Source organism: Hyperolius riggenbachi, chromosome 2 (genome assembly GCF_040937935.1).
Source record: "Hyperolius riggenbachi isolate aHypRig1 chromosome 2, aHypRig1.pri, whole genome shotgun sequence".
In the NCBI taxonomy this organism is placed as follows: domain Eukaryota; kingdom Metazoa; phylum Chordata; class Amphibia; order Anura; family Hyperoliidae; genus Hyperolius; species Hyperolius riggenbachi.
Window position 1 is genome coordinate 552,424,662 of NC_090647.1, and position 15,335 is coordinate 552,439,996.

Genomic DNA, 15,335 nt, shown 5'->3' on the forward strand with positions numbered 1-15,335 from the left:
TCATAAATCCACCTATGGCTTGATGCAGTTGAACTGCAGCCAGACAGCTGTGGATTTCTTGCAAGCATGTGGTTGCATAATTTGGCATGCATTTGTAATGAGAGTCCTTTCCATTCACAGGCAGCTTGCAGCCTTCAATCAGCCTGAGGGCTGGAACCCACTAGAGCGATTTTTTGAGCGTTAAGGGAGCATGATCAATCGCTAGCGATTTCCCTAAACGCTCTGCTAATGTAAATGGATGGTGCAAATTCCACAGAAGCGATTGCGATTAGCAAAATTGCAAACGCAGGACATGCAGCATTTTGTTAGCATTTGCGCTTAAATGTAAAGTATATAATCGCTGGTGTAATCGCTCATCATAACCTGTATGGAGCGATTTTGCTAGCGTTTTGAAGTTACTGCACACTGTAACAAAATTAAAATTAATTGAAAGAACCAATCAGATTTTAAAACGCTAATCGCTAATCGCTACACAACCACTGGCAAAATGATACACTTTTTAAAATCGCTCCCTAAAACGTTAATGAAATCGCTTAGAAACTGCTCATACAAAACGCTAGCGATTTGCGATTAGCGATTGCCTTTTGCAGTGGGTTCCAGGCCTAACACAGGATTGCGGGATTACCATTCAGCTGTGTGGGAATTTGCATGTCTGCTCTCATTGGCTGATGTCCATAGAAAAGCCTGCTTCCCCTCTTGCACCCTGCCCGACATAGCGTTCAGCTTAGCCATAGTTGATTGCTGGGTTACTTATGTGAAGTTTGAATATTATTGTATTACATTACCTTGTCTTGCCAGCCTGGATGTTCACTGCACCCACGAGGGTACAGTGAAGTCTTTTCCTATCCTGACAACTGGAGACTGCCTTCACCACGTTGGTGACTGGTGGAATTCTTGCTTGTCCTGTTCCTGTGGACATTACTATAGCAGTGGTTGCAATTAGTTATGCTCCTACTTGTGTGTCTTGTCAGTGTGGATGTTTGCTATCAATGGGGCAGTGATTAGATTGGCAAGCATTCCGTCTGTCTGTCTGTTGTCTGTCTTGTTACTCAGTGTGGTGGACATCAGATGCTCGGTGCTGTGGTCACACTGAGCAACCATTGTGTCTTGTTAGCTGGCAAGCACTCAGTTTATCTGTCTGTTGTCTGTCTTTGTTACTCAGTGTGCTGGACATCAGAGGCTTAGTGCTGTGGTCTCACTGAGCAACCATTGCATCTTGTTTATTTGTGGTGGTTATTGGAAGCTCAGAGCTGCGGTCGCTCTGAGCAATCTTGCTCCCTGTGAACTTTACATGCTCAGTGCTGTGGTTGCACTGAGCAACCATTGTGTCTTGTTTATTTGTGGCAGTTATCGGTCGCTCTGAGCAATCTTGCTCCCTTGTTCATAACTCCTGGTGTAACTTCCTTCACAAAAGCACTCTGCTCTATTACCTAATATCACCCAGTTGCATAGTCTTGTTTACTCCGGCGGTACTCTGGCTTTCTCAGCCTCAGCTGCTATAACTTGCACGTTAAAGGGAAACTCCAACCTAGAATTGAACTTTATCCCAATCAGTAGCTGATACCCTCTTTTACATGAGAAATATAATACTTTTCACAAACAGACCATCAGGGGGCGCTGTATGACTGATTTTGTGCTGAACCCCCTCCCACAAGAAGCTCTGAGTACCGCGGTACTCTGGGCAAACTGCCACAATGTAACAATATTCACAGACAGGAATTAGCTGTTTACAGCTGTCTCAAACAGCCAAAACAGCTAGCACCAGCTACATAACATGCCCACAGTAAAAATGTCACCATGCAATAAATGTCAGAATGTAAATCGGGGAGAGGAAAGATTTTACAATGAGCAAACACTGACTAAATCATTTATTCAAAATTATGGTAAAAAATTAAGCACTTTTTTAATTACATTATTTTCACTGGAGTTCCTCTTTAAGACCTGCGGTAACCAAAGTCAGGAGACATATTCAGTGTCCTGTTCAAGCGGGGGCTTGTCTATAGGGGAAGACTGTGGGCCGAGCTCAGAGCTACGACACTAGATTGAGGTATAGCGGCTGAAAGAAAGCAAGAGATCTGCCAGGCATTACAAAGTTTAATTCTTGGTTACGGTTTCTCTCTAAGAGCTGCATTTTGCTGCTTGCTTCTTGCACAAGTGAATGTGCGATTTCAAATACCCTCAGTTTTTAAAGAAACAAAAATGTGTACAACAATGCAAAAAAAGATAAAGAACACACTAAAAAATCAAAATGTGTACTTGCTGTAAATGGACTTTTGGGGCCAAGCTATAAACGTCCTTTTTACTTAACCAATTTCCTCAACAGCCTGAGCGCTTCCGTTTTTGTAATGGCATAAAGGAATGATTGTGTCAGCGATATTACGGAGCGCGAAAGCCGATAACAAAAAGAATCAGCGGCCAGTGGTGATGTTCTTTATGCCGAGGCCTCAGGAAATCCGACAGAGGTGACCGCAGAGAAGGCCTCACGGCAAGACAGCTCGGGATCGTGTGAACTTCAGTGCCGCCCAGAGAGAGATTGTCACGGCGGAGTCCTGCTGCTGGCAGCTCAGGCACAGTCCTTATTAGCGTGCAACGAATCCCTCCGTCCCACCTATTGCACAAACCGCGGGTCTCTCCACCAGCAACAGGCCAGGGCTAATGATGGCGACTTCAGATCTCCGCTAATACAGTATAGAGCTGCTCTTGTATTCTCAGAAGTGAAAATAGTCAAAGAACGCTAAGGCATTTATCGATGATGCCTCCACAGGAGCCCCTTACAGACATATGGGGCCGGCTTTTGGCAACCTCTTGCTTGCAAAAGTAAGTGAAGAATGTTTGTTCAAGCCCCAGCACTGGGATATTTTTATCTTTAAAAGGATATTTTAAAAAGGATATTTATTTATACATTTATGAATTTAAAAAAATAAAGTTTTGTTTAAAAAAAATGTAGTTTTTGAAAATGTAAATAGCAAACCACCTACGGAACGAACTCAAAGAACCTTGATTTGAACCAGGGACTTGCAGCGGCAAGGTGAGAGTGCTAACCACTATGCGAACGTGCTTCCCGCTACACAGTAGCTTAGCTAAGGAGCTCTGGGCCCCGGTGCAAGTTTTACATTGGGCCCCCAAGCATTCTATACATAACAATAGATACAGTGCACCAAAACCTGCCAAGGACAACTACAGTATCAGCGTTGCAAGTAGGGGATGGGGAACAGCTTGTTAATGATTACCACTATTCATAGCTTCTATAGAAGTGATTATTACCAGTAAAGGACCAAATAAAGAGCTAATACTGCGGTTGAAGGTGGGCCCCTCGGGGCCTCTCTGGCCCAAGGGCCCCGATGCGGTTGCAACCTCTGTACTCCCTATTCCTACGCCACTGCCGCTACACCACTGTGCTGCCCGGTGCCCCAAATTGTCACTCAAAGGATCTTTTCTTGATCCCCCTTGGGCGCCATGTAATGATGGTTGCAAAGGAAAAGGTAGGGACCGCCAAATCAAATAATTAAGCAAAATGTTATTAGCTGCTCATTAATCCAACCACTCTACCGTTATGACGTAATGAGTGTTTCCACTGGGGGAGTCAAAGAGAGGGGACGTTGCAACCTGATGAAGAGAGACCCCGGTGGTGAGTAAACTCACTGTTGCACTCAAACAGGGTTAGGGTATGGAGGGACAAGGTTACCAAAAAGTGGACAATGCAAGATTTGAGATCCTTTCCAGGGAGTGCCTTTGTAAAGAAGAAATGTACAGAGGAGGAGCTATGGGTGGGCAAAGGAGGGACACATGTCCCCAGGCACAGCACTGTAAGGGGGCTCAGCACAGCCGCTGCCCAAAGTGCCCCTGCTTCTCTCCCTCACAGAGGATTGCAGAAGCGTTACAGCAGCAGAAAAAGCTGGGCACATCTGGCTATCTACAGGGGGGGCACATCTGGCTATCTACAGGGGGGCACATCTGGCTATTTATAATGGGGCACACAGGGCTGGATTTGTACTTTCCAGTGCCCTAGGCCTGCTGTCACCAACCGCCCCCCCCCCCCCCACACACACACACCACCACCACCACCACCGAAAAATATTCTGTCCAACACTCTAGCGGTCACTGGTTTGAATGAGCTCATTTCAGTTGTGCTGCTCTGCCCCCCATTCAACAAATAATTCCTGTAATTTGCGCTCCTGCCCGAATGTGCACAGCAGCCGATATTGTTTTCTGGGCATGCATACTTGAGAAATGACGCTGATGTATGACCGGTACTTGTCAAGAATGCATAACACTGTACCGGCCTCGGTTGCTGTGCACATCTGGGCAGGAGCGAGAAATTACAGGGAGCGCAAGTAGCCAGAGCATGCGCTGCTTCTTTGTCCTCTGTGCGACTGGCTGCAGTCGGAGCCACAAACAGGTGACAGGGCAGAGAGAGGCCCATCCAAAACAGAGAACAGGTAAGCAGCAAACATCCTGTCAGGACCCACTTTGGATGTTCTGTTGTAATTAGAGTGGACCTGAACTAAGAACTTCCTCTCTGCTCTAAAAGATATGCAACAACATAACCTTTAAATAAAAACATGTGTTACAGCTGATATAAATCCTGCAATACATCTGCAGTGTGTCTACTTCCTGCTTTCATGGAAGCAGACATATTGTTAACATCCAGTCCTTTCAAATGAGATTAGATGTTGTGGCAGTCAGGTGACACAGTGTAGAGATCAAATTACAACTTGTGATTAGACACAGATGAGGGGGAATTAGACAGGCTCTCTAAATACATACAGGGCACATTTCTCTATGTTTTCCTTCTGTCCTGTACAAGAGTTCAGCCCCACTTTAAAGCATTTAAATGACATTTATTTATATTTGCTGAAAAATCTATGCATCTCTTTTGAATGCTGAATGTACATATGGTGGTGTGCTCTAACATATAGACAGTATACGGGAACAAAGTCTGAAGAAGGCTTATTAGCAGAAAGCTTACTGTTTTTCTTTTAAGCCAATAAATGGTATCATTTTGATTCAAAACTCTCTGCTTTTGCTGATGGCTAAAATGATACAATGCTCTACTGCTACAGGAAAGTAGAAGGATGCCAAACCATACACACTAGCATAGAGGTAGTAACAGCTCAGGTAACAGTTTAGCCATGAAAAGGAAGCAAACAGCATTTTTATTCCTGCAGTTCTCATAGATGGTAGGAGCTGAAGGACAGAAAATGGGTCAGGAAAGAGTTAACAGAAGCAGAGAAGAGATTACTGCTAGCTAAGAAAAAAAAAAGAGAAACGGTCATAAATCAGGGTTAGATAAGAAAATAATTAACAACTGCTGGGGTCAGTGTCACAGATTTAAAAGAGGTGAAGAAACTAGCAGAGCTCACTGATGTTTGTGAATGCCTGCATTAAAACCCAGCGGAACTTAGTTCTATCTGCTTTGTAATGTAAATCCCTGAGTGCTAGGTGTGTGATGTAGTCCAGTTGTTGGGGTCCGCACATCAATGCACATAAATCATTCAGGTATAAGTTTTGTTTGAAAGCGCTGCCATGTTTCCCGCTATGCAATTTCTCACATCGACTTGTATGTCCATCATACAGAGGAATGGATCATCAGGTGACAGCAGATGCTGATTGTCATAACATATCAGGAAGTGAAGTGAGAGAGAGAAGCAGGGTTTGGGGAACTTTGGAATTCATCTTAGTGCAGAGCAGGACACTGGCTGGCTGCTCTGCGGGACCAGAAAAGATAATTTAATTTGACATATGACCTCTTCTCTCTCCAAGTCCTGCCGCCCTTCTTATCTTATCTGATTTTATCTCCCTAGGCCATGGCCTTTGTGGCCTTCCCAGAAATCTGGCCCTGGGGGCACACCTCAATAGCTAAATGGGGAAGGGGGGCAAATCTGGCTATCTAAAGGGGGGCTTATTTGGCTATCTATAGGGGAAACATTTGGCTATCTATGGGGGGGGGGGCACACTTGACTATCTAAAGGGGGGCACATTTTGCTATTTAAGAAAGGAACTGAAGCAAAAAAAATAATGATGATATAATGATTTGTATGTGTAGTACAGATAAGAAATAAAACATGAGGAGCAGAGGCATAAGTCTGATATTGTTTCCAGTACAGGAAGAGTTAAAGAGGAACTGTAGCGAAAATCTTAACATTTAAAACACCTACAAATAAGAAGTACATTTCTCCCAGAGTAAAATGTGCCATAAATGACTTTCCTCCTATGTTGCTGTCACTTACAGTAAGTAGTAGAAATCTGACAGATTTTGGACTAGCTCATCTTCTCATAGGGGGGTTCTCAGGGTTTTCTTTATTTGTAAAAGCACTCGGTGAATGGCAGTTGCTCCGTCCAACTGCCAAAGTAATGTGCAGCGAGCAGGGAGGCTGGCCAGCATCTTTGTATTAATCATTTTGAGGGAATGTCTTTATAAATAATAAAGGCCATGCTGAGAATCCCCTATGGACAGATGGACTTGTCCAAAACCTATCGGTAATGTCCGATTTGTACTACCTACTGTAAGTGACAGCAACATAGGAGAAAAGTAATTTATGGCTCATATTACTCTGGGAGAAATGTACTTCTTATTTGTATGTGTTTTAAATTTAAAGATTTTTGCAACAGTTCTTCTTTAAGAAACTCCAGTTGTTATCTATGCAAAAGAGCCACTGAGCTCCACGACTTTCAAAGTTGCAGAGAAGGGTTCAATAGTTCACAAGCCTGCTCTGTAAAATCATTTAGAATGCTGAGTAGTGTGTAAACTGGAAATATTAGAGAATGACGCAATGTTATAAAAAACACTATATAACTGAAAATAAAAATATGAGAATATTTTCTTTGCTACTAATGCTCTAGTAATTATCCATACTACACATACAATTCATTGCATCATACTTTTTTTTCGCTTCAGTGTCTCTTTAAAGAGAATCTGTATTGTTAAAATCGCACAAAAGTAAACATACCAGTGTGTTAGGGGACATCTCCTATTACCCTCTGTCACAATTTTGCCGCTCCCCGCCGCATTAAAAGTAGTCAAAAACAGTTTTTAAAAGTTTGTTTATAAACAAACAAAATGGCCACCAAAACAGGAAGTAGATTGATGTACAATATGTCCACACATAGAAAATACATCCATACACAAGCAGGCTGTATACAGCTTTCCTTTTGAATCTCAAAAGATCATTTGTGTGTTTACCTTCTGTCCCCTTCTTCTTCTTCCTGCAGACAGCTCTGCCTGTGCCTGTGTTTGTAATTCCTCAGTATGTGTCAGCCAGCTACTTTCACAGCCTAACAGAGGAGGATTTTTATCCAGCTCTCTTCTATCACTGATAAGATAGCAGAGAAGCTGCTGGCTTATGTAAATAAAACACACATTGGAGTGTGCATAGAGGAACAGACCAGCACAGAAGAGTTGGCAGCCTTCCAGATACAGGCTGACAAGTCTGACAGGGGAAAGATACATTGATTTATTACAGAGACCGTGATAGTACAAAGTGCTGCAGTGAGCCAGAACAGATTAGAATAGGTTTAGGAACTTGTAGAATGGTAGAAAAAACGTTGTAATTTTTGTTACAGAGTCACTTTAAAGGGTGGCACATCTAGCTATCTGAACAGGGGAAGGGGACACATTTGGCTATCTAATCAGCATTTGTACATTTGACTTCACCCATGACCATGTCCACATTCTGATGTGTGGCACATTTTGTCCAGGTGTGGGCAGAAAAACTGTCTATGTCCCCGGGCGCTGAAAACCCTATCTACGCCTCTGTAAATGTATAAATACATTTGTCAGATCTTCTAAGCTCTATAATTACAACAAAATTGTGCTTACGATTGTTGGCAAGACTTCTCCATGTTGCAACTATGTGTGTGACCTCTCTCCTCAACACCTCTCCCAAAACTTACTCCTGACAGCGTTGCAATATATATATATATATACATACATTCTCCGTCACGTCGGCACCCAGCGGTGGGGAGGAAGGGATATTTTATTTTTTGCAGTGCTGTACCTTAGAATAGAAGGCTGCCTTATTTCAGTCTATTATCTCCAGGATTTCTGGCTGACAGCGAGCATAAGGCGAAAGTCCGCAATCTGCTAAAAATGACCATTTGTGTGAGGTTAGCAGTTTAACATACGTTATGCGCGATTCATGCGCAAATCAAGAGCGGATTCTGCTTATATTTGATTTTTACGTACGAACACCTCAGCTTAGAGGCAAACTAGACATGGCAGCAGGATTGCTTCTGAGGGCTCTTTACCTCCTCGATAACCGGTAACCCTAAAGAAGGACTCACCTGCTAAACTATCATCTTTAGCATAAAAAATACACAGTTTATTGCATTCTGGACACTTGTGTACATCAGAGCGGTCTGCGGCAGAGACAGCTGGTTCTGCCCAGCTAGATTGAGGTCCTGCTCTCCATTTGCATGTGTTAGGATGTGCGTAAGCTAATACATAGGAATGGGAGCTCTGCAGCTCGGAGCAATCTGCTATGACTGCATCAGATGTCTGCCCGACTATATAAGAAAAGTTTTTTTGTTTTATTAAAATGACACAAAAGATAGGAATTGAGCAAGTGGAACCTGCTTTAGCATTAACTACAAATTTGATATAAACATTTACTCTATATATATTTGTATTATTTAATTTATTTATTTTCAGTTTTATGGTTCATAAAAAGTGGTCTTTCCATTTTAACTTGCAGCTCTCCATTTAAAGAGACACTGAAGCGGCAAAAAAAATTTGATATAATGAATTTGTTGTGTTCTATGAATAATTACTAGAAGATTAGCAGCAAAGAAAATATTCTCATATTTTTATTTTCAGGTATATAGTGTTTTTTCTAACATTGCATCATTCTGTAATATGTGCAGATTACACAACACTCAGCATTCAAAATGATTCTTTCAGAGCAGTCTGTAAACTAATGACCTCTCCTCTGCCAGAGAAAAAGTAAATAGTTTGATAACAGTTGAGATAATAAAAGTCAGAAGACAGCCCTCTCCACGACTTTGAAAGTCGTAGAGATTAATGGCTTTTTTGTATAGGGATAACAACTGGAGTTTCTCAACTCTTCCTGTACTGGAAACAATTAGACTGATGTATCTGATCTTAATGTTTTATTTCTTAGCTGTACTACACATACATCATTATATCATAATTTTTTTTCGTTTCAGTGTCTCTTTAAACCAAAGTGCTAATGCTCCAGTCTGGACACTACTCTGGGTTTTATTATAGTTTTCAGTATAAGGAGTCCAGATATCTTCCTCGTCTTGCTTTAGGGGCGTTGCTAGCCCCAAAGATCAGTGTAACGGATCTATACTGGGGTGCCTTGGATGTCCCCCACGCAGAGCCAGACAGCAGACGGCAGTACTCATCTATGGCTGCTGTGGTTCATCAATGGGGGACATGGTGGGTGCTGTGGTGCCTCTAAGGGGGCTGTGGTTATTTTATGGGAGCTTCTATGGGAGACGTTGTACCTCCATGGAAGGCCTGTGGTAGCATGGGGGGGGGGGGGGGGGGTTCACTAGAAGATCAGGAATTTGCATCTGGGGACAGATAACCTGGCATCAGGCCGGGCCACCCAGTGGCAAGCCAGACCAGCCAGCACCAAATCCAGGTGACTCTGTCTATTTATGTGATATGCTGAATTTTTGTATTAATGGACAAGGGGGGCAGTGTTGCCAACTCATCCCTTTAATTACTGACACATCTAAGTTATACAAGTTCTGGGGCTACTTACACATAATCAGTGCCTTAACTGCATCTACCTAGCCACGAAACCTGTATAATTAATATGTGTCAGTAATTAAAGGGATGAGTTGGCAACACTGAAGGGGGCTTCATCCAACATTTTGCTGAGCAGGCCTACTTAGACCACCTTTAAGTTCATGTAAATTTAACTCCACCCATGACCACACCCACATTATGGTACGTGGCCATGCCTATTTTCTGTTAGGATCCTAAAAAACTCCCCTGTGTTACATGAACAATAAGGTACTTAAAGGACCTCTGTCACGAACATCTTAAAATTTAACTACTTAAGGACCACCTCACGCCAATGGGCGTGACCGCTGCGGCAGCCCCAGGACCGCCTCACGCCAGTTGGCGTCAAGTCCTGGAGCTGCAGTTTCCCAGGGAACGATCGCGGCTAGCAGGCTGCTTGTAAACGTAAGGGGAAAGAAATCCCCTTTGTTTACAAGCGTACAGCGCTGCCGGGGGCCGCAGCTCTGTACGAGATCAGCGATCCCCGGCCTCTAATTGGCCGGGGAACGCCCTCCTCTCATAGGCTGATGCTTATGAGAGGCAGAACAGGACGGATCTCCATCCTGTTCCAAATTACATGACGGAGGGGAGGGAGGAAGGAGAGGGAGGGGGACGGGGAGAGAGAGAGCCTCGCTGAGGCATCCTGAAAAAAATAAATAAACAAAGCCTGCAGCGATCGGACCCCTCCGGTGGGATGTCCCCTTAGGGACAAGAAAAGGGGTCTATATGAAAAGGGCGCCTGTAAAAAAGGGCGCCTGGTGGAGCCCATATATACCAACTTCGGCTACAAAAAAGGCACCTGGTGTAGCCCATATAAAAACTTCGGCTACAAAAAAAACTCTGGGATGTGTTAATTACTATTCCCCCTCCAGGCCGCCATGGATAGTGGGGGAATGAAATAATTCGGCTTACAGTGCTTGTAGCCCATATAAAAACTTCAGCTAGAAGAAAAACTCCGGGATGTGTTAATTACTATTCCCCCTCCAGGCCGCCATGGATAGTGGGGGAATGAAATAATTTGGCTTAGAGCACTTGTAGCCCATATAAAAACTTAGGCTACAAAAAAGGCGCCTGGTGTAGCCCATATAAAAACTTTGGCTACAAAAAAAGGCAATAATATGGGCTACAAAGGTGCACCCTACTGTAGCCGAAAACCTTGTAGCTGAAAAAATATGGGCTACAAAGGGGCGCCCTACTGTAGCCGAAAACCTTGTAGCCGAAAAAATATGGGCTACAAAGGGGAGCCCGCTTGTAGCCTATATCAAAACTTTTCTACACCTTAGCCCATATTTTCAGAAATAACAATTCTACACCTTAGCCCATATTTTCAGAAATAACATTGATGTCTATGGCGGCGCCCTTTTCATACAGGCAGCTCAGGCGCCCTTTTCAACCGATACCCAAGAAAAGGAGGTGAGTCCGATCGCTGGGCGCCTAAGCTGGGCTGTGCAGGAGGCTGAAAAGCCTGCACAGCCCAGCACTGCAAAAATGAGCCTGGTCTTTAGGGGGGGTTACCACTGCGGTTGTCAAGTGGTTAAAATTCATGTAAACATATACTAATAATAATAATAATAATAATAATAATAATAATAATAATAATTATAATTATTATTATTATTATTATTATTATTATTATTATTATTATTATTATTATTATTATTATTATTATTATTTCTTCCAGAGTAAAATGTGCCATAAATTACTTCTCTCCTATTTTGCTGTCACTCACAGTAAGTAGTAGAAATCTGACATTACCGAGAGATTTTGGACTAGCCCATCTTCTCATAGGGGGTTCTCAGGGTTTTCTTTATTTTTAAAAGCACTTAGTGAATGGCAGTTGCTCCGTCCAACTGCCAAATAAGTGTTCAGCGAGCAGGGAGGCTGACCAGCATCTTTGTATAAATCTTTTTCAGGTATTGTCTTTATAAAGAATAAAGGCCATGCTGAGAATCCCTTATGGAGAGATGGACTAGCCCAAAACCTGTCGGTAATGTCAGATTTCTATTATCTCCTGTAAGTGACAGCAACGCAACATAGGAGAGAAGTAATTTATGGCGCATTTTACTCTGGAAGAAATGTACTTCTTATTTGTATGTGTTTTAAATTGTAAGATTTTCGCGACCATTCCCCTTTAAGGCTGCTGTTTTCTACACCTGCCCAAAGTACCTGGTAACAGCTTTGTCATTTCCAGACTGAGTAAGGTAGGCAATTTAAAATAGATGAGGTAATTGTTGTGAGGAGGGGGGGGGGGGCGCAGTGTAGAAGCATGTTATGTTGCTCTTGTTGGTAAATTTGGAATGCAAACACTGGGGCAGATGCATTATGAACGCATCTGTTCTTCCACAATTATCAGGAACTGCACAGAAGTGCGGTCCACTTATCACTATGGATCCTGCAATCCGTTTCAGACTGATAAGTGTGAGTGGCTCTTGTATGTAAAATAAGAGCCGGTCACTGTCAGTTTTTCAATGACCGGAGAATGGACAAAAAATGTCCGTTCTCAGCTCAAATGGGAACACAGCCTAAAGGTCTGGTGCGATATGATGTCCAGCACGGTTTTGATGGATTGTAGAAATCATGGCATCTACACATGGTGAAGAGAATATCGTGAGGGCTTTAATTTATATTTGTGACTGTTCCAATTCATCTGTTTTTTAGACACACCTCACAACACAATTTTGCCGCCCCAACGTAGCCGCGGCTGTCAAAATTTGCTACCTAGCAGCCGTGGCTGTTGGGATTTGATGCCTACCTGCATTATTGAGGAGAGGAGAGAGGCGTGGCTAAAGGGGTGAGGTGCAAATGGTAAGACAGCATCTCCTCCCCCACCACGATGTGTGAGGCATGCATAGTGATGTGCCCCTCCCCCCTCCCCCCCCCCCCCCCAGGTCCCGCGCTTTTTCAGCGACTAAGCATAAAAGTCGGTCGCCATCTTGTGCGGTGTTCAGTAAATTGAGTTCCCGGAGAGGAAACTGAACGGAGGCTTTTCTTTCTAGGTGGGCACATTTTTTGGTATTGGTGGTTGCCTGGTCCAGGGAGGAGGGAGGATTCCTTGACTCTATTTTTTGTGGTAGTGGTCGGGAGGGGGAAGGGAGGATTCTGTGACTGTGTGTGTTTATTTTGCCTAACTATGCCATTGTCTATGGTTGTGGTGCAATTCAGATTCAGAGTCCAAGAGATCTACCAACATTTCAAATGAAGGCCCCATTCACATTATGAAACGCAGATGGCCATGTGATCAGAATGCATGTTGTACGATCGCACGCCATCTGTGTTTGTATGCATTACGTGGCTGATCCCATTCACTGAAAGAGTTTTGGGAAAGGGTTTTGGGAAAAAATGCGTGCAGCATGCGTTGCGCACTGCACTGGTACAGAACACATGCAGTGTGAACATCAGACAATGCAGTCTATGCACTTCTGATGTTTGTGCATGTCGGCCAATTGCACGTGTTGCCGAAATATGGACTGCAACGCGTGTAGTGTGAACGGGGCCTAACGCATTTGAAATGTTGCTTAATCTCTTGGACTCTGCAATTTTTAAAGAAGTTCGCGAGTTGATAAAATGTGGGCACCCCTGTATATATATATATATATATACTGTACTAGCTGATGGCCCGGCGTTGCCCGGGTATGTATTTGGCTGGTGTTGGCTCCGCCCACTTTTTCTAACCCTAACACACAATTACGCAATTGCTCAATTACCTAGTTTGTGAGCTTTGTGGTCTTTGGTATCAATAACTTGCATTGAAATGAAACAAATCTGATTAGCCGTTTGTAGGCTCCACCCACTTTTTGAATTTGAACCCCAGTTACCCAATGACCAACTGTACCAGGTTTGAGGCTTGTGCCCTTAACAGTGCAAGAATGGCAGCAATTCAATTTTTCCCCTTGAAAATCATTAGGTGAATTTTGATTTGGCTTTTGTAGGCTCCACCCACGTTTCTGAATATTAATCCCAGTCACCCAGTGACCAACTGTGCAAAGTTTGAGAACCCTGCCATTAACAGTGTAAGAATGGCTGCAGTTTACAATTTACCAGTGTAATTTGTATTTGTCTCCGCCCACTGATGACCCGGCGTTGCCCGGTTATGTATTTGGCTGGTGTTGGTTGCCCCCATCTTTCTTTAACCCTAACGCACAAACACTCAATTACGAAGTTTGTGAGCGTTGCAGTCTTTGGCATCAATAATTTGCTTTGAAATTAAACAAATCTGATTTGCTGTTTGTGGCTCCACCTCTTTTTCTGAAATTGAACCCCAGTCACCCAATGACCAACTGTACCAGGTTTGAGGCACCTGCCATTAACAGTGTAAGAATGGCAGCAATTAAATATTTCCCTTGAAAAACAGTAGGTGAATTTTGATTGGCTTTTGTAGGCTCCACCCACTTTTCTGAATTTTAACCCCAGTCACCCAGTGACCAACTGTGCGAAGTTTGAGAACCCTGCCGTTAGCAGTGTAAGAATGGCTCCAGTTTACATTTCCCAGTGAAGTGTGTATTTGTCTCCGCCCACTTTTTGGTTATGGGAATAAAAAGTATCCTATATGTTATTCCAGGTAGTGTACTATGTGTGTGCCAAATTTCATTCAAATCCGTTCAGCCGTTTTTGCGTGATCGAGTAACAAACATCCAAACATCCGAACTTTCCCATTTATAATATTAGTAGGATACTAGGATATACACACACAGTACACACAGACACACATGGGTAAAACGGACACATTAGAGGGCAACGCCAGCAGGCGGTTCAGTGATATACGACCAGCGGCTCCTTCCCAGCCTGAGATAAACTCACACCTCTCATCAGCAACAAAAACACACAATAACTCACAGAGCTCATCTTTCTGGTGCTGCAACTCACAAGTTTTTAAGGGAAGATTTAGTGCCACTCTGACTTTATCTGCAGACGAAGATTCATGGCCTGGGAGAAATTGACCATGATAGAGAACTGCATTGGCTCACAAATTGTCACTTTATGTGGACTGAAGGCATGTAGGACAGGTGTGGGGATGGGAGACGGCACCAATAATAGGAGCACCCAGAGTAACAAACAACAGGCTGAAGATGAGGACCAGTCATTGTCAATAAACACCACTCTGAATGGTGTGAATCTTAAGGCCCCTTGCACACTTGCTTGCTGCATTGCCCCAGTTTATAGATCCCCGCCGCAAGGGCCATGCAAGTCTATGGAGACTTGGACAGTTCACGCGATGCAGCGTGGTACGCCGGAGGTATCCAAATCGACGCAATGGCTGCAGCATGTAACCGCATGATCCGTGCCTGCTGCACAGACTATGCAGCAACGTAAGTCAATGGGCGACTGCAAGTGTGCATGACGGGAGCGCAACTGTGCACGTATGCGGGGACAAACTAGAAATAATGTTTTTTCCTCACTTTGGTTTTCCTTGAATTACTACAAGACCACTGGTACTGGCAAAAATAAATAAATAAATAAATAAATTTTTCACTATTTAAAAGTAATACTGTACAGTACAATTAATGAAACCCTCCTCCCCCACCTTCTCCTACCCCCATAGTTACCAAAATAAAACACTTGCACAAAAAAAAGAAAAAGTGAC